The sequence below is a fragment of the Anolis sagrei genome, chromosome Y (assembly GCF_037176765.1).
Source record: "Anolis sagrei isolate rAnoSag1 chromosome Y, rAnoSag1.mat, whole genome shotgun sequence".
NCBI lineage: Eukaryota > Metazoa > Chordata > Lepidosauria > Squamata > Dactyloidae > Anolis > Anolis sagrei.
In genome coordinates, this window is record NC_090035.1 from 34,026,667 (window position 1) to 34,044,130 (window position 17,464).

General features: G+C 46.4%; 1 protein-coding gene and 1 pseudogene across 2 annotated transcripts in view; one reads left to right on the plus strand and one right to left on the minus strand.

Moving 5' to 3' along the window:
• LOC137095548 (protein lin-37 homolog) overlaps window positions 1–17,464 on the plus strand; it is a 387,598-nt gene that overhangs the window by 264,789 nt on the left and 105,345 nt on the right. The gene's annotated exons all lie outside the window — the stretch shown is intronic.
• Window positions 1,413–17,464, minus strand: part of LOC137095588 (proline and serine-rich protein 3-like) — a 59,383-nt pseudogene continuing 43,331 nt past the window's right edge.

Below are 17,464 nucleotides of genomic sequence, written 5' to 3' on the forward strand. Positions count from 1 at the left end.
GCTCTCCTACCAAGAGTAAACGTCATCTGATTTCCTGGCTGCAGCCTGCATCTGTAGTTATCTTCACATCTAAAAATACAAAGTCTGTCACTGCCCCCACGTTTTTTCCCTCTATTTCCCTCTATTTGCCAGTTTTTCCCTCTATTTGCCAATTTCCCTCTATTTGCCACCATCTTGGTTTTTTTAATTTTAACTGCAACCCAGCTTTTACACTTTTTTCTTTCATGTTGGTTAGAAGGCTTCTCAGCTCCTTCTCACTTTCAACCATCAAAGTGGTATCATCTGCATATCTAAGATTGTTAATGTTTCTTCCAATTATTTAAAACTCCAGGCTTGGATTCATCAAGCCCTGAACATCGCATGATGTGTTCTGCATACAAGTTGAATAGGTGAGCCCGAGCGCAGCTTGGGGCCCCGCCTTCACCTTGATGTGAGCCGCAGCGGAGAGTTCCGCAGTTCCTGGTTTCATCAAAAATATTATTATTTTAATAAAATATATCTATCATACTTTGGCAATCTCATAAATTACTCGTTAGAAAAGATAGATAATACTTGGAAAAGAGGAGGGCAGTAGGAAGGCCACATTCCAGATGGACAGACTCATTCAGAGAAGCCATGGTCCCTAGTCTACAAGACCAAAGCAGGGCTGTCGAGGATCAGGTGACTTAAAGAGGTCTCTCATTCATGAGATCACCATAAATAGAAGTCGACTTTAACACTGCTTTCATCCAATTTTTCCACTCTAAAGATGGCTATCACAAATATAGAACACATTTCCTTTGTATTGTCAAAGACTTTCATGGCTGGAATCCCTGGGATGCTGTGAGTTCTCTGGGCTGTATGGCCATGTTCCGGAAGCATTCCCTCCTGACGATTTACCCAGGCAGGAAGCAGTCATGCCTTGAATCTGCAAGGCTATTTGGTGTTAATTAAGATGATCAATTGCAATATTCACACTTGTCTCAAACAGACAAGAGTTCTTTTTCCCACCCTGGACATTCCACAGATAAATAAACCTCACTTGCCTTGTTTCCAACAGACCTCACATCTTCTGAGGATGTCTGTGATAGGTGTGGGTGAAACGTCAGGAAAGAATGCTTCTTCAACATGGCCATACAGCCTGAAAAACTCACAGCAACCGACATTTCCCTTGTCTCTTTGAGCCAGATCATTCCCATTGCTTGTTACTAAGTCAAACCCTTTTGGATTCTCTTCATCACCATTTCATTGGACAGAAAATGTTGGGTACATTATGTTGTCTTACTGCAAATCATCACACATCATTTTAATCTAAAATGCGCTTTATTTTAAATTAATCACCAAAATATACAACGAAACCATGGAAACAGAGCATCATTTCCAGAGACAAGTCGACAAATCACTTTACATTTGTCAACAACTACTATGAGTATATCTGCTTGTGAAGTGCAGGTGGCACAACCAACCTAGAAAAGAATGAGCCCTCCGAGGTGTCACTGCCACCAGAATCCCACAGGAAACTTCTCAAGACACAGAGAAGCGTACACAGGAGCTTGTTATCATCCAGAAAAGTCCTGCTCAGAATGCTGTCCTTCAAGCTGAGCCATCTGAGCGTCCAGTTCTGCAAAGAAACAGCACACATCTATGCTACCTTCAAAGGCCAGAGGGCACCAAACAAATACACACTACATCTTAGCATAGAGCAGTGGTTCTCAACCTTCCTAATGACGTGACCCCTTAATACAATTCCTCATGTTGTGGTGACCTCCAATCATAAAATTGTTTTTGTTGCTTCTTCATAATTGTAATTTTGCTACTAATATGAATCATTATATAAATATATGATATGCAGGATATATTTTCATTTACTGGACCAAATTTGGTGTAAATACCTGATACGCCCAAATTGGAATACAGGTGGGATTGGGGAGGATTGATTTTGTCATTTGGGAGTCATAGTTGCTGGGATCTATAGTTCCCCAACAATCAAAGAGCATTCTTGTAGAGAAATGTTTATTATAGAGTGTTTAATGTACTGTGTTTAAACTGCATTTATGTATTACATTTATTTCCATGGCCTAGCTGTGAGGGATAGGTTGCCATGGTGACAAGACAAGGCAGAAGAGGAGGTGGGCGGAGCTTAAGGAGGAAAAGGTTTGAAAGTGGCAGTTAAGCTCCAGTCCGGTGGAGGAGACCCGGAAAAGAGCAGAGCCAGTTAAGGGCTCTGGGAAATAGCAGAGTCAAGAAAGGACTCTGGGGAAAGTAGTTTAGTCCGGTGGAAGAGACCCGGGGAAGAGGATAGCCAGTTAGGGCTCTGTTGTGAAGCTGTGAGAATTCAGTAGTTCCTAGAATTTGTGAATATTTCTTCAGCAAGAGAGCTGAAGGTGTTACCTTGTTAGATTGCTTAGGTTAAAAGAATCTAACAGAGGGGGTCTTCAGGATTGCCAGTAAGGAAAGACTGGTGATCAGTGGTTTGTTCCGAGTATAGGGCAAACAGTGTGGACATTCACAATAGGGAACTCTGAAGTAGTATAAGCACTTCACTAAGAAGAAGTTTGTAGAATTGTATCATCAGAAGCATGTATCTCAAACCAGCCATTTTGTAACATCAAGCCTTGTGCCAAGTTCAAATTCTCAAAACTGCAACAATTACATTCTGTTAACAATAAAACTTGTTCTCTTTATATTTCAAACCTGCCTCTTCGATTGCTGTCATGCTTGGTGCATTCCACACTACCAAAGTCACCTCACAACACAACTAAAGATAAACAGAGACCTAAACCAGCGTCTCTAAACATATTGGTGGCAGCTTAATTGATATCTAAAAAGAAGGTTCCTCACAGAATATTGGTGGGATTAACGCTTCTTTACATAATTTGGTGGCAGACGACGGGATTCGTGTAACAACTAATCGAGTGCCTTAAGTTTAATTTTAAAATAAGTTGTGAGGTAAAAGTTGCTGAAAAATGGCTACCAGGCGACAGAGAAAGCTGGCTGAAGAAAGAGAGGGAGACCAAGGGGAAAGTTCGGGCTCTGAGGCAGAGACAGAGTTAGTGCCTATGTCAGAAATGGCTTATAAATACAAACTGGAGATGGAGGAAAAACGATTAGAGATGAGACGATTGGAGATGGAGGAAAGACAAAGAGAGAGAGAAATGGAGGAAAGACAAAGAGAGAGAGAATTTGAGCTAGAAAAACAAAGATTGGCTTTGTCTCAAACATCCAGTGTTGTCCAGGAAGGGAGATCTGGAGTGGATACCCCAGATTTGACAAAGAAATTCCCAAAATTTACCAAAGGAGATGACCCAGAGAAATTCCTTATATCTTTTGAGAGATGTTGTCGAGATTTTGGGTTGGCTAAAGACAAATGGATGATATACCTAAGGCCTCAGATAAATGAGAAGCTTTTACAGATTTATGGACAGATGCCGGAGGAGTCTTGTAGAGACTATGATCTGTTTAAGAAGCAGGTTCAACAGGAATATAGATTGACTCCTGAATATTATAGATTTAAGTTCAGGACGTTGAAGAAAGATAAAACACAAAGTTTTGCTCAGGTGGCCTCTAGATTGTCTCAACTGTTCGATAGTTGGATAAAGACGTCTGAGGTAGAAGATTATCATCAGCTGAGGGAACTTTTGAAATTGGAACAATTTTTCCAATTAGTTCCTTATGAAATTCGTTGGGTGATTCAAGATCGCAAGCCATCCACGATTGTAGAGGCAGCGGGTATGGCGGATCAAATAACAACCTTGAAAGAAGGATTCAAAGGGGAAGATCTGCCAGGGGACAAAAGAACAAACAGGCAGCCATTTTATCCACAACAAACGCGCCCACAGCATGAAAAGGGTGCTGACATAGAAAACACCCCCTATAGGAGGCAGAGTGTAATAAGACCAACTGCTCCTGAGGTAAAACGTCGGTGCTATCAATGTGGAAAATTGGATTATATAAAATATCAATGTCCTCTGTTAAGGAATGAGAAAACAACCCTCTTTGTGAATAAAATGAAAGAAACACCAAGGGCAGAAGCAGATACTGTTTCAAAGGAGAGTTCAAGCTCAGAGCCTCAAGAGAAACAATGTCTGTTCATCCTGTCAGGCAGCCCATCTAAGGACTACTTAGAAACCATTTCTATTGATCACAAAGACAGGAAAGGACTCAGAGATACAGGTTCCGAAGTATGCATCGCGCACCCTGAAATAATACCTCAGAAATTTCAACAGCCAACCTCTGAAATAAAATTAAAAGGTTTAGGTCCCGCGATCCCGACACCCGTGGTGACCTTGCCAATAGAATATAAAGGATGGAAGGGTGTGTGGGATTTTGCAGTCAGTCCTGACATACCATACCAATGTTTAATTGGAAATGATTTGGCTGAGGAGATTAAATACTGTAAGATGGCGTGTGGGGAGAAAGAATGTAACAATAAAAGCCCTGAACAGAAAGCCCTGTGTTTTGCCATCCGACAAGATGGGGATGAGAGCCCAGAAGCCAGTGCTACAGTTGCTAAGGTTGTTGAGAAGACAGGAGGAGTTGAGGAAATTCAACAGGAACAAAGAGCAGAAGAACAACCCTATAGATTTATTGCTGGAGATGGTGTTCCAAATATAAAGTCAGAAGTGTACAGCCAGGAGAGACCATGCAAACGAGGAACAAGCCCTGCAGCAGAGCCGATTCCAGTGGCTGATTATTTGAGAACCAGTGAAGAGAGTATAGAAACAATAGGTCTGGAAAGACAAGTGATAAACTCTGAGGAGAAAGAGGAATCCTTGACCTTAAAAGATGTATTTCCTTCAGCTCCACGTAAAGAAATTACCTCAGCCGAACTTTTCGACAAAAACAATAAAATAAAAGTAAAAGAGAAAGCTAAAGGAAAACAAACTCTGGATGTGACAGTAGGAGCTGATGCGAGTTCAGAATATCCAGGGGTCTTCTGTGAAACAAAGATCCATACATCTGAAGAGAAAGTGAACAGAAAAAGAAGATTTGGCCAGGTGTCGGAAGAGAAATCTCCTTTATCCTTGAACAAAGAAGAAAGAGAGAATAAAAGCCAAGTTGATAGACTGACAAGAAAACTAATATACACAGACTATATTGGTGATAAAAGGAAAAATCTACAATTTCCAGCTTCGGGGGTCCATCCAGACTACAGTGATGAGATCACAAGGGAGAGAGAAGGTGTTCTTGTTCGTTCTTCCAACGGTAGCGAGTTCTCTTCAAGACCAGGAGAGAATATTCAAGGAAGTACTGATTCTTCGCTACAACAGAGTGCTACGCTGAAGCAAGTCTCATTTCAAGCCTTAGAACTCGATAAAAACAGAACTGTTCCTGATAATTGGAAGGTCAGACAAAAGAAGAAACCTAAAAAGAAGAAACGAAGAAGTGGAAAAAAGAAGCTAAAAGATCATCATAAAGAGACATTGCTGTAGACAGTTGGTCCAATACAACTGAGGTTGTGTTTGAACCATGGGACATTGGACACTAAGACATCTATGTCAATGATCAAATGTGGGAGTTAAACTATTGTGTGGGCTATTAACAAATTGAGACCATATGTATGGAGAAAAGTTGTGGTATGATATATAGATAAATGTCTTATAAATTAACCAGACTAGGTAGAAGGTCAATTATATATGTTAATGTATAAAGGTAATGTATGTGTAATATAGTATAAAATAGTATAGTGTAATATTTAAACCAAATGGGTATACTGTTTTATTATAGACTTATAAAATATAGGATGTTATTACAGTGGTGAACTGTATATGTTTCATACCATAGATATAAGATATAATCCCATTATAATAAAGTGTGGTAGGTATATACGTTCTGCAATAGGCAATAAATATTTACAAATATATGTATAAGTATAAAAATGTGAGACTTTGATACCACATCCATAGATGATACTGGAATGTCGTAGGTTAAAGGTTTGTATGTATGTGTAATTGAAATGTATTTAACCCTAATATGTTTCCCTTTCAGAATTGGTGTATATGTATTTATTGTTAAATGATATGTGGGATTATTTTTGCTATTCTAGGATTAAGAAATATGCAAAAATATTTTTCTGGGGGGGAAGGTGTAGAGAAATGTTTATTATAGAGTGTTTAATGTACTGTGTTTAAACTGCATTTATGTATTACATTTATTTCCATGGCCTAGCTGTGAGGGATAGGTTGCCATGGTGACAAGACAAGGCAGAAGAGGAGGTGGGCGGAGCTTAAGGAGGAAAAGGTTTGAAAGTGGCAGTTAAGCTCCAGTCCGGTGGAGGAGACCCGGAAAAGAGCAGAGCCAGTTAAGGGCTCTGGGAAATAGCAGAGTCAAGAAAGGACTCTGGGGAAAGTAGTTTAGTCCGGTGGAAGAGACCCGGGGAAGAGGATAGCCAGTTAGGGCTCTGTTGTGAAGCTGTGAGAATTCAGTAGTTCCTAGAATTTGTGAATATTTCTTCAGCAAGAGAGCTGAAGGTGTTACCTTGTTAGATTGCTTAGGTTAAAAGAATCTAACAGAGGGGGTCTTCAGGATTGCCAGTAAGGAAAGACTGGTGATCAGTGGTTTGTTCCGAGTATAGGGCAAACAGTGTGGACATTCACAATAGGGAACTCTGAAGTAGTATAAGCACTTCACTAAGAAGAAGTTTGTAGAATTGTATCATCAGAAGCATGTATCTCAAACCAGCCATTTTGTAACATCAAGCCTTGTGCCAAGTTCAAATTCTCAAAACTGCAACAATTACATTCTGTTAACAATAAAACTTGTTCTCTTTATATTTCAAACCTGCCTCTTCGATTGCTGTCATGCTTGGTGCATTCCACACTACCAAAGTCACCTCACAACACAACTAAAGATAAACAGAGACCTAAACCAGCGTCTCTAAACATATTGGTGGCAGCTTAATTGATATCTAAAAAGAAGGTTCCTCACAGAATATTGGTGGGATTAACGCTTCTTTACAATTCTATACACCACCAACGATGGAACTGAACCAAACTTGGCACACAGAACTCCCATGACCAACAGAAAATACTGGAAGGGTTTGGTGGGCACTGACCTTGAGTTTTGGAGCGTAGTTCACCTACATCCAGAGAGTACTGTGGATGCAAACAATGAAGGATCTAGATCAGGAGTCCTCAAACTAAGGCCCGGGGGGGGGGGGCAGATACGGCCCTTGGTCAGGGTCAACCTAAGTCTGAAACGACTTGAAAGCAAACAGCAACAACAACAATCTTATCTCATCAGCCAAAAGCAGGCCAACATTTCCCATTGAAATAATAATATGTTTATATTTGTTAAAATTGTTCTTCATTTTAATTATTGTATTGTTTTACGTGGGGGGGGGGGGGGGGAGTTGCAATACAAATCAGATATGTGCAGTGTGCATAGGAATTCATGTTTGTTTGTTTTTTCAGATTATAATCCGGTCCTCCAAAAGTTTGAGGGACTGTGACCTGGCCCTCTGTTTAAAAAGTTTGAGGACCCCTGATCAAGATCAAATTTGGCACAAATACTCCACATGCCCAAATGTGAGCACTAGTGGATTTTGGAGAAAATAGACCCTGATATTTGGGAGTTTGGTTGCTGTGATTTATAGTTCACCTACAATCAAAGAGCATTCTGAACCCCACCAATGATACAATTGGGCCAAACTTCCCACACAAAACCCCCATGGCCAACAGAAAATACTGTTTTTTGTGATTTGGTGTTTTGGTCTTTGGCCCTGACATCCCCCTTGCGACCCCCACAGGGGTCCTGACCCCTCAAGTTGAGAAATGCTGGCATAGAGACATTGTCCAGCCTTTCTACAGTACTAAGTAATAAAGCCACTGCATGTACTGGAAAGTCCAGCACCAAAGTCATAGGGAGGAGAGAGGAGGGAGCAAGCAAGCTTGTTTTCTGCTGCCCTGGAGACTAGGATGTAGAACAATGCCTTCAAACTACAGGAAAGGAGATTCCACTTGAACATTAGGAACTTCCTAACTGTGAGAGCTGTTCAGCAGTGGAACTCTCTACCCCAGACTGTGGTGGAGGCTCCTTCTTTGGAGGCCTTTAAACAGAGGCTAGATGGCCGTCTGTTGGAGGTGCTTTGAATGTAATTTTCCTGCTTCTTGGCAGGCGGTTGGACTGGATGGCCCACAAGGTCTCTTCCAACTTTATTATTCAAAAACTTTTTCACATAATTTCTTGGGGACAAAACCTTGCGGGGAGAAAGGAGAAACATACAGAGCACCTCAATGTTTTATCAGACACCAGGACAGAGGGAACAGTCCCTCTGTTGATTTCAGGTATCCAGTATGTCTCAAAGCTAAGACAAAAGAACTGGGAGCAACCAAGATAGACAGACTTCTTATTCCCAGCCTCTTCAAGGCAATATTTCTCTGCAGCAGAGAAGCATTTAGAAATGGGAGCAATCTACATGAAAATAACTTTGTACCAGTTCAGACACCTCAGCTGACTGCGAAGTACTTCCCTTTGGCCCCTTAATACCTGTAAGAGGGGATCATCCTCAAACTCTGTGCCATCAGAATCTGCCAAACAAAAGTGTTTCACTTAATGACTCATGCGCTCCAAAACCACATGCATTTCAGTAGATATATTCCTATCAATGTCAGAACACTGCGGTTCCCAGAAATCAGTCATTGCTTAAACTAAAGATTCCATTACTTATTTCAATCTCTTCTCCCACATGCTCCCTAGCCTTTTCCATAATTTTTATTATTATTACTGTTATTTATTCTGTGTTTGCAATTTCCTCAAACATTGAATACACACACACATACACGGGAATTAATTAAAAGGTCTTAACATTAATGATTAATAAAGATAATGATGTAAAAGGTAAAGGTTGTCCCCTGACATCAAGTCCAGTCATGTCTGACTCTGGGGTGTGGTGCTCATCTCCAATTCTAAGCCGAAGAGCCGGCATTTATAAGTTGCTTACCTGTAACTGTAGATTCCTGTGAATTCGTACACTTGATATCTCTGTGCATGCGCAGACAGCTTTCGGAACCTTCTAGAAATAAAAGAATGTTCTTCCGACCCAGCTAACCCCTCCCACCTCCGTCGAGTATAAGAACCCCGTGGGTGGGATTAGCCATCAGTTCTCTTCCGCTGCAAAGCAGCCAGAAGGTGTGGCATGAACTCGAGGGGAGGTGGGCGGGTGTGTACGAATTCACAAGTGACTACTCAGGAAACTACAGTTACAGGTAAGTAACTTATAATTTCCTGTCGTAGTCACTGTGAATCGTACACTTGATAGACTAGCGAGCTAACTGATTAGGATGGTGGGTATCATGCCACCGCTGAGAATAACACAGCTCTACCAAACTGAGCATCCCTTTTCGAGACAATGTCCAGTTTATAATGGGAAACAAAAGACAAAGGTGAAGTCCAGATAGCCGCTCTACAAATAGTATCTAATGGGATCCCTTTCCAAAAGGTGACCGATGTAGAGACCGATCTGGTCGAATGTCCCCTGACAGGGAGAGGGAGATCTTTGCCGGCCATCCTATAGGAAAGTTGAATTGTCGATACAATCCAAGATGCCGATCTCTGTGAAGAAACAGGTAACCCCAACACATCGGAACGGTATTTAATAAACAGTTTGGGGGACTTCCTGAGTGCGGATGTCCAGTCCGTATAAAAAGCAAGAGCTCGGCGGACATCAAGCAAGTGCAGGCTTTTTTCCAAAGGTGAGGTAGGGTTTTGGAAAAAGGAAGGTAAGATCATTTCCTGCGACACATGGAACCGTGTGGAGACCTTGGGCAGGAAGGCAATGTCAGTTCTCAATACAACTTTGTCTATATGAAATCTGAGGTATGGGGGATCTACTCTAAATGCACACAATTCGCTGGCACGTCTGGCTGAAGTGATGGCCACAAGAAAGGCGGTTTTCCATGAGAGGTAAGTGAGACTGAGAGTCGCCAATGGCTCAAACGGAGGTTTCATCAAAGCACCCAGTACAACTTCTAGGCTCCAAGAAGGGGTGATAGGGGCTACAGAGGGTCTAGTGTTCAGAATTCCCCTTAGGAAAGTTTTGACCAGGGGATCCGTAAAGCAGGAAGGAAGGCCCGATTTCCTTCTAAACCAGGATATGGCAGCTAAGTAACATTTTAGAGATGTATACTGTAAGCCTGTGTCTGATAGTGACACCAAAAAGTCTAGGATAACCGAGATAGGAGCCACCCTAGGGTCTAATCCCCGTGACCTTGAGAAGGACGAGAAGCGATTCCATTTATACAGGTAGGATCGCTTAGTAGAGGACCTGTGAGCTGCCTCGATAATGTTTAATACTGCGGGGGATAAGTCCGGGGTGTAGGTTGGACGGTGGGTAAAATCTGCCACGCAGAGGTCTGTGTACCTCTGGGTACTGTACTAAGCCTTTTGGGAGGTTAGCAGATCTGTCATGTGGGGGAAAGAAGAAGATCCCCTGTGCCAATTGGTTGAGGAGGGGAAACCACGGTTGCCTGGGCCACCACGGGGTCACCAAAATGCAGTGTGCGTTGTCCCTGAGTATTTTTGCTACTACTCTCAGCAGGAGGGGAAAAGGAGGGAAGGCGTAAGTTGGTTGGCCTGGCCATGTAAGTAGAAATGCATCCCCCAGGCATCCCTCCCCGGGGGAGGGATGTGTTCTGGAGCAAATCAGGGGGCACTTGGTGTTGGACTGGGTCGCAAAGAGATCTATCTCGGGGAAGCCCCGGGTGAGAAACAGTCTCCGGGCTTCCGAGTCGTTGAGGGACCACTTGTGGTGGGTCAATGGATTTCGGCTGAGCGCATCTGCCAGCAAGTTCTGTTCCCCCGGTACGTGAGTTGCTAGAAGATGGATCCCTCTGTCTATGTACCACTCCCAGATCTGTATGGATAAGGTCAGGAACAACCGGGAGTGTGTGCCCCCCTGTTTGTTGAGGTAATACATCACCGTGGTGTTGTCGGTGAGAATGTGTATTACCTGACCTGTGACCACCTTTTCGAAAGATTTTAGAGCTTTTTCGACTGCCATGAGCTCTAGAATGTTTATGTGGAGCATGGCGTCTTGCTCTGACCACGTCCCATGTGCAACCAGACCTTGGGAGTGGGCACCCCACCCCGTAAGTGAGGCAGCCGTGGTGACCATTCTGGTGGCAAACGGAGTGTGGAATGATAGACCCGCATATGCCCAAGTGGGGTCTAGCCACCACTGAAGTGAGGCACGGACCCAATGAGGGGGGACAGTTTGGTGGAGGGGCTGTCCAGCAAGGGGTTGAAGTTGGACAGAAACCAAAATTGGAGCGGTCGCATTCGTAATCTGGCATATTGGATAACTGACGTGGTCGAAGCCATGTGCCCCAGCAAGACCTGTAGTTGTTTGGCTGACACCTGGGGTGCGGCCGCAACTTGCTCCACCAGTTCCCGAAGGTTGACAAAGCGATCTTCTGGGAGGAAGGCCTTCTCGCAGGTGGAGTCCAGAAGAGCCCCGATAAACTGGATATGCTGTGTTGGCACCAGTAGAGACTTCTCCCGGTTGAGGACGAGGCCCAAAGACTGAAGGAGAGACAAAACCATGGAGATATGTGATTGGAGATGGTGGCAGGATCTGGCCACTAAGAGCCAGTCATCAATATATGGATAAACCGTGATTCCTCTTGTTCTAAGATGGGCCGCGACCACTGCCATACACTTGGTAAAAACCCGTGGGGTGGTGGAAAGCCCGAAGGGTAAGACGTTGAAGCAGTAGGTGAGTCCCTGAACTCTAAACGAGAGGAATCTGCGATGCTGTGGGGCAACGGAAATGTGGAAGTATGCATCTTTGAGGTCGATCGTAGCGAACCAGACACCTCCAGATAGGAGGGGGGTAATGGCAGCTAGAGTTACCATGTGAAATTTTCTTGGTTTGATATGTTTATTAAGTGCTCTTAAGTCTACAATGGGAAGCAGCCCACTGCCCTTCTTAGAAACAAGGAAATAACAGGAGAAAAAACAGAGTGGAACAACAACAGGGTCAACAACGGAAACTGCCCCTTTTTCTAACAGCATGTTAATCTCTTGTTCCACCTCCTCGCTCTCATGGGAGGCATCAAAGACGCTTCTTGGAGGCGCCTACAGATTTTGGTTTTCCCTGGAAGGGTTGCGACCTCAGCTTTTGGAAATATGGGGTTCGCCTCCCTTCTTGGAACCTGGGTTGGCCCCCTGCCCTATTCCTATACGGGATTGAGGAGGAACTGCCAAAGGGCTTCCGATAGCTAGAGGGTGATGGTTGCCACCTGCTCTTTTGTTGTTGGTACGGCTGCCAGGCGTACCCGAATTTAAATGCAGATTGCCTAACATCTTGTTTCTGCTTAAGGTTGTCATCGGTGTTAGGGTTAAATAACCCCTCCTCGTGGAAGGGAAGATCCTCAGCGAGGGCCTTCCCCTCCTCTGAAAGGTTAGAGGCTCTTAACCATGCATGCCTTCTAATTGATGTGGCGGTGGCAAACAAATTGCCAGATGTTTCCGCCATATGCTTAGCAAAGTCCTTCTGAAGCTTGGATAACGCTAATGCTTCAGCTTGCAATGCCCTTGGAAGACGTTGGTCCTCCGCAGGTAGGCAGTCAATGAGGGGTAACATCCGGTTCCAAAGGAAGGTCTGGTACCCACTCATATACATCGCATAGTGGGCCATGCGTGTAAAGAGACTAGCGGAGAGGTAAGCCTTCTTTCCCAGTGTATCAAGCTTCCTTCCCTCTCTATCGGGAGGTGCCGACATGGAATTCCTGGGGCGTTTAGATTTCGTGACCTCAGCTACCACGGTGTTCGCCTTGGGAGGCGTTGAAACCCACTTTGCAGTAGACATATCGATTTTATAAAGGGAGTCAAGATGCCTAGGGACAGCAGGTACCTGGGATGGAGGCACATCCACCACCTTAGCTAGTTTCAATAGGTAAGGTAACATGGGAAGGGCAGAGGAGGGAACCACATTCTGTTCATCTGAGGTGAACATGAATGAATGAATTGTTTATTGTACTAGCCATAGGCCATGACATCAGTAAAATACTAACTTTATAAACACTTTCCAATATAAACCTTAAAACGTAACAAGAATGAAAACTAAAACAAGTTCTTTAAAATTATGAAAGCAGAAACATGACAATAACAGTGTCTGCTTTGTGTCATTCCAAACCGTTTCCATTTCTGACCCCCAGTATGGATTTTGCTACTTCGGCTCTGATCTTTTGGGCTGCGATTGCGAATGTGGCAACCTTTAGTGTTATATTTTTAGAATGATCTGCTAGCAAGTCGCAGATCACTGCAGATAGTTGCCATGATGCCCTTTTTTCCAAGAGTGATCCTAGGAGATTTTATTATTATTATTATTATTATAGGACTTCCGGTATGATGGCGGAGAGGTAACAGCTGACTTGCGGAGCGGTCTGGTGAGATTCTTCAATCCAACCCTAATCCCCTCCATCTAGAGCCCCCCCAACTACCAACCACCACCATTGGCAACCGAGGGTTCGAAGGAGCCCTCAGGGGGTCTTTTGGTGGGTTTCTACCTGAAGAAGGGGAGCTAAGAGGGAGAAAGAGGAGAGGTAGAACGCTGAGGCCACCTCCATCTTTGGCCTGGCAAGAGCGTTCCCTCCTTGCCGCCTGACTGCTGACTGCTGATGCCTGACCACCTAAGTTGCTGCTTACCCACAGACTGGATTTAAAATCTACCGGTGGGCTGCCTTGTCTGTCCCCTTGCTGCTGCTCCGGCTCCGTTTCCAGCTGGCTGGGCCTCGCTGCCTGCTGCCTCTGGCCTCCGCCTGCCTCTGGCCTCCGCCGCCGCCATGCTGCCGCGCGCTCTTGGTCGCCGCGTTGCTGCTGCTGTTCCTGGCCGGGGGGTTGCTCTTCTCGTGCCGTTTGGATCTTCGCCCGGTTGGCGTTCCGTTGGCGTCCCCCTCTTCGGCGCTTGGCTGTTCCTTCTGCCCTTGGCGCCAGCGTCCTCCTGCATCTCCTGGTGGCTGGCGCCATTGCTTGGAGGACCTTGGCCGCTATTGTTTGGAGGACTTGGGCGGCCACAGGGTGAGGACCTCCTGCTGAGTGCCAGCTTTCCGGCGCACCGGCCTTCGTGTGCGGCAGCTGTTCTTCGGCGTGCCGGCCTTCAGCATGCCGGCTCCCCTGGGTGCCGGCTTTCCACCGAGCCTGCCTGTCAACGCGCCGGCTTCTCCACCGCGCCGGAGAACCTTGGCCGCCATTGTCTGGAGGACTCGGGCGGCCACTGAGTGAGGACCTCCTGCTGAGCACCGGCTTTCCGGCACGCCGGCTTTCGGCACGCTGGCCTTCGGGCACGCCAGCTGTTCTTCGGCGTGCCGGCCTTCAGCGTGCCGGCTCCCCTGGGTGCCGGCTTTCCATCGAGCCTGCCTGTCAACACGCCGGTTTCTCCATCGCATCGGCTTCGACCAGCCGGCTCATTTGCCGTGCCAAGCTCTCCTGGAGGAGGTAGGCCGCGGTACTTCTCCTCGCCACCGTCATCGCGGCCGAGGCCCGGCCTGGCTCCAGCGCTGCTCGCGACCCGGCGTCCCGGCTTCCATCCTCAACGCTCCCACTTAGAGCCTTGTCTTGTCCGAGTGTGTTGTGTTGACCAGTATGTTGTGTTGACCAGTGCGTTGTGTTGACCGAATACGTTGTGTTGACCGAGCACGTTGTTGTGTGGACCAAGTACGTTGTTTGCCATCTGGGCTGACTGACTGCATAGTCCAGCTTCCTGGGTCACCAGGCCGCTATCGGAGGACCATCTACAACAATCTTTGTGCTGACCGACCATCGAGTTCTTCCATCTGAACTCAGCAGAGCATTATCATTTCTGTGAGGGGGAGGGGTGTGCTGTCCGCTGTCGTACATGAGTCGCCTTCCATCGCGACCATTAATTTCGAACCCGGAGGCTAACACCAACCACCTATTGACGCCCATCCAATATTCATTGTTCCATATTATTCCATACTGTATGCCATAACAACGCCATTAGTAACTGTGTTTATCTTTGCACTATCCACTGCACTTTAACAGCCTGCAAGTTCGCTTAGAATAGCACTTTGTCAACCCCCCTATTCCTATCGCTGCTAACCCCACACTTTATGCTGCTATTGACCCATCTGAGCACTTTACCTCCATGCTGCACTTTAACAAATTCTGGCACATTGCACTTTAAGAACTAGAGAGAGTACCCGCTACATATTGAGATCGGGAAGCGCTAATAAGTGCATTGATAACTGTTTCCATGTGCTCCCCCATTCCTTGGTACCTTCTATCTGTACTGTTAATCCTCTGTGGAGGGGTCTGGGGACGCAGCGGGCTGGAGACGGGGGGAAGCAGTGGGACGGAGGGGGAACATAGGGGATGGAAAGGCGAATTGGTTTAAGATCCCAACAAGCCATGCAACTAACAATGAAATGCGAACCGAGATTACAGGGATGGAATGTGGCATGGTGGGGGGAGGGTGTTCCACCAGCCGAGGGGCCCCCATAGAAGTGGTGGTGGGGAAGGGGAGATGCGGAACAAGGAGACCAACAATTTGGCCTAGGGATCGTGCACCAACATTAGTAATTCCAAACCGGTCTCCTTATATGGCAAATTTGTGTAACCAGGTTGGCGGTCCCTCCGGATTGAAGGTGGTGCTGTTGAACGCCAGATCTGTCAACGGAAAAACCACGTTCACCCAAGACCTAATTTTGGATGAGCGGGCAGATCTGGTGTGCATCACGGAGACCTGGTTGGAGGAGGCTGGGGGTGTGAATCTCACCCAGCTCTGCCCGCCAGGTTTCTCCATGCAGCACCAACCAAGATCCGAAGGGCGGGGAGGCGGGGTTGCAGTAGTCTATAGAGATTCCATCCCTCTGACCAGGGGCCCCATCCCGCAGACTACAAATTTTGAAGGCGTCTACCTGAGAGTGGGTGACCGGGACAGAATAGGGATTCTGTTAGTGTACCGTCCACCTCGCTGCACTACAGTCTCCCTACCTGAGCTAGCGGGGGTGGTCTCGAGCCTGGCATTGGAGTCCCGGCAGCTCCTTGTGCTGGGGGACTTCAATGTCCACGCCGAGACGGCCCTTTCTGGGGCAGCTCAGGACTTGTCTGCCATGGCAACCATGGGGCTGTCCCAACAAGTAACTGGCCCCACTCACAGTGCAGGACATACATTGGACTTAGTTTTCTGCCAGGGATGGGAGGAAGGTGGCGGTGTTGAGGAGTTGACCATCTCTCCGTTGCCATGGACAGACCACTACCTGGTCAGATTTAGGTTCACTGCACCCCCTAACCTCTGCAGAGGTGGAGGACCTATTAGGATGGTCCGCCCCAGGAGGCTTATGGATCCGGATAGATTCCTGATGGCTCTTGGGGAATTTCCCGCCACCTCGGTAGGTGATCCTGTCGATGCCCTGGTCGCTCTCTGGAATGGGGAGATGACTAGGGCAATTGACACGATCGCTCCGGAACGTCCCCTCTCAAGTAGCCGAGCTAAACCAGCGCCTTGGTTCACCGAGGAGCTGGCAGCGATGAAGCGAAGGAAGAGGGAACTAGAGAGTTTGTGGCGTTCGGACCCGAGCGAGCCAAATCGAGCACAGTTTGTGTCCTTTCTGAGGGCATATGCCACAGCAATAAAAGCTGCAAAGAAGGCTTTCTTTGCGGCCACTATTGCGTCTGCAAAGAACCGTCCGGCTGAGTTGTTTCGAATTATCAGAGGTCTTTTGAATTCCACCACACAAGGTGGGATCCCTGACAACTCGACCTCTCGCTGTGAAGCTTTTGCTCGGTTCTTCGCAGACAAAGTCGCTTTGATCCGTTCTGGTCTGGACACCATGTTAAATGCAGACTCTGTGGATGTAGCAAGAGCACCTGCTTGTCCTATTTTGATGGATTCATTTCAATTGGTGAAGCCCGAGGATGTGGACAAGATACTTGGAGGAATGAGGCCAACTACGTCCATCCTAGACCCCTGCCCATCCTGGCTTGTAAAGGAGGCCAGAGGGGGATTGGCTGAGTGGGTGGAGGTGGTGGTTAATGCCTCCCTTCGGGAAGGCAAAATTCCAGCGAGCTTAAAGCAAGCTATAATAAAACCGCTGTTGAAGAAACCATCACTAGACCCCACTAAATTTGACAACTTACGGCCGGTTTCCAATCTCCCCTTTTTGGGCAAAGTCCTGGTAAGCGTGGTGGCCTCACAACTCCAGGTATTCTTGAGAGACACGGATTATCTAGACTCGGCACAGTCTAGTTTCAGACCGGGACATGGAACTGAGACAGTCTTGGTCACCTTAGTGGATGATCTGCGCCGGGAGCTCGACAGGGGGAGTGTGTCCCTGTTGGTGCTTCTGGACCTCTCAGCGGCCTTCGATACCGTCGACCACGGTATCCTTCTGGGGTGCCTTGCGGAAATGGGTCTCGGAGGTACTGTTTTGCAGTGGCTCCGGTCATTTCTGGAGGGTCGTTCCCAGAAGGTGTTATTGGGGGACACCTGTTCATCCCCACAACCATTGTCTTATGGGGTTCC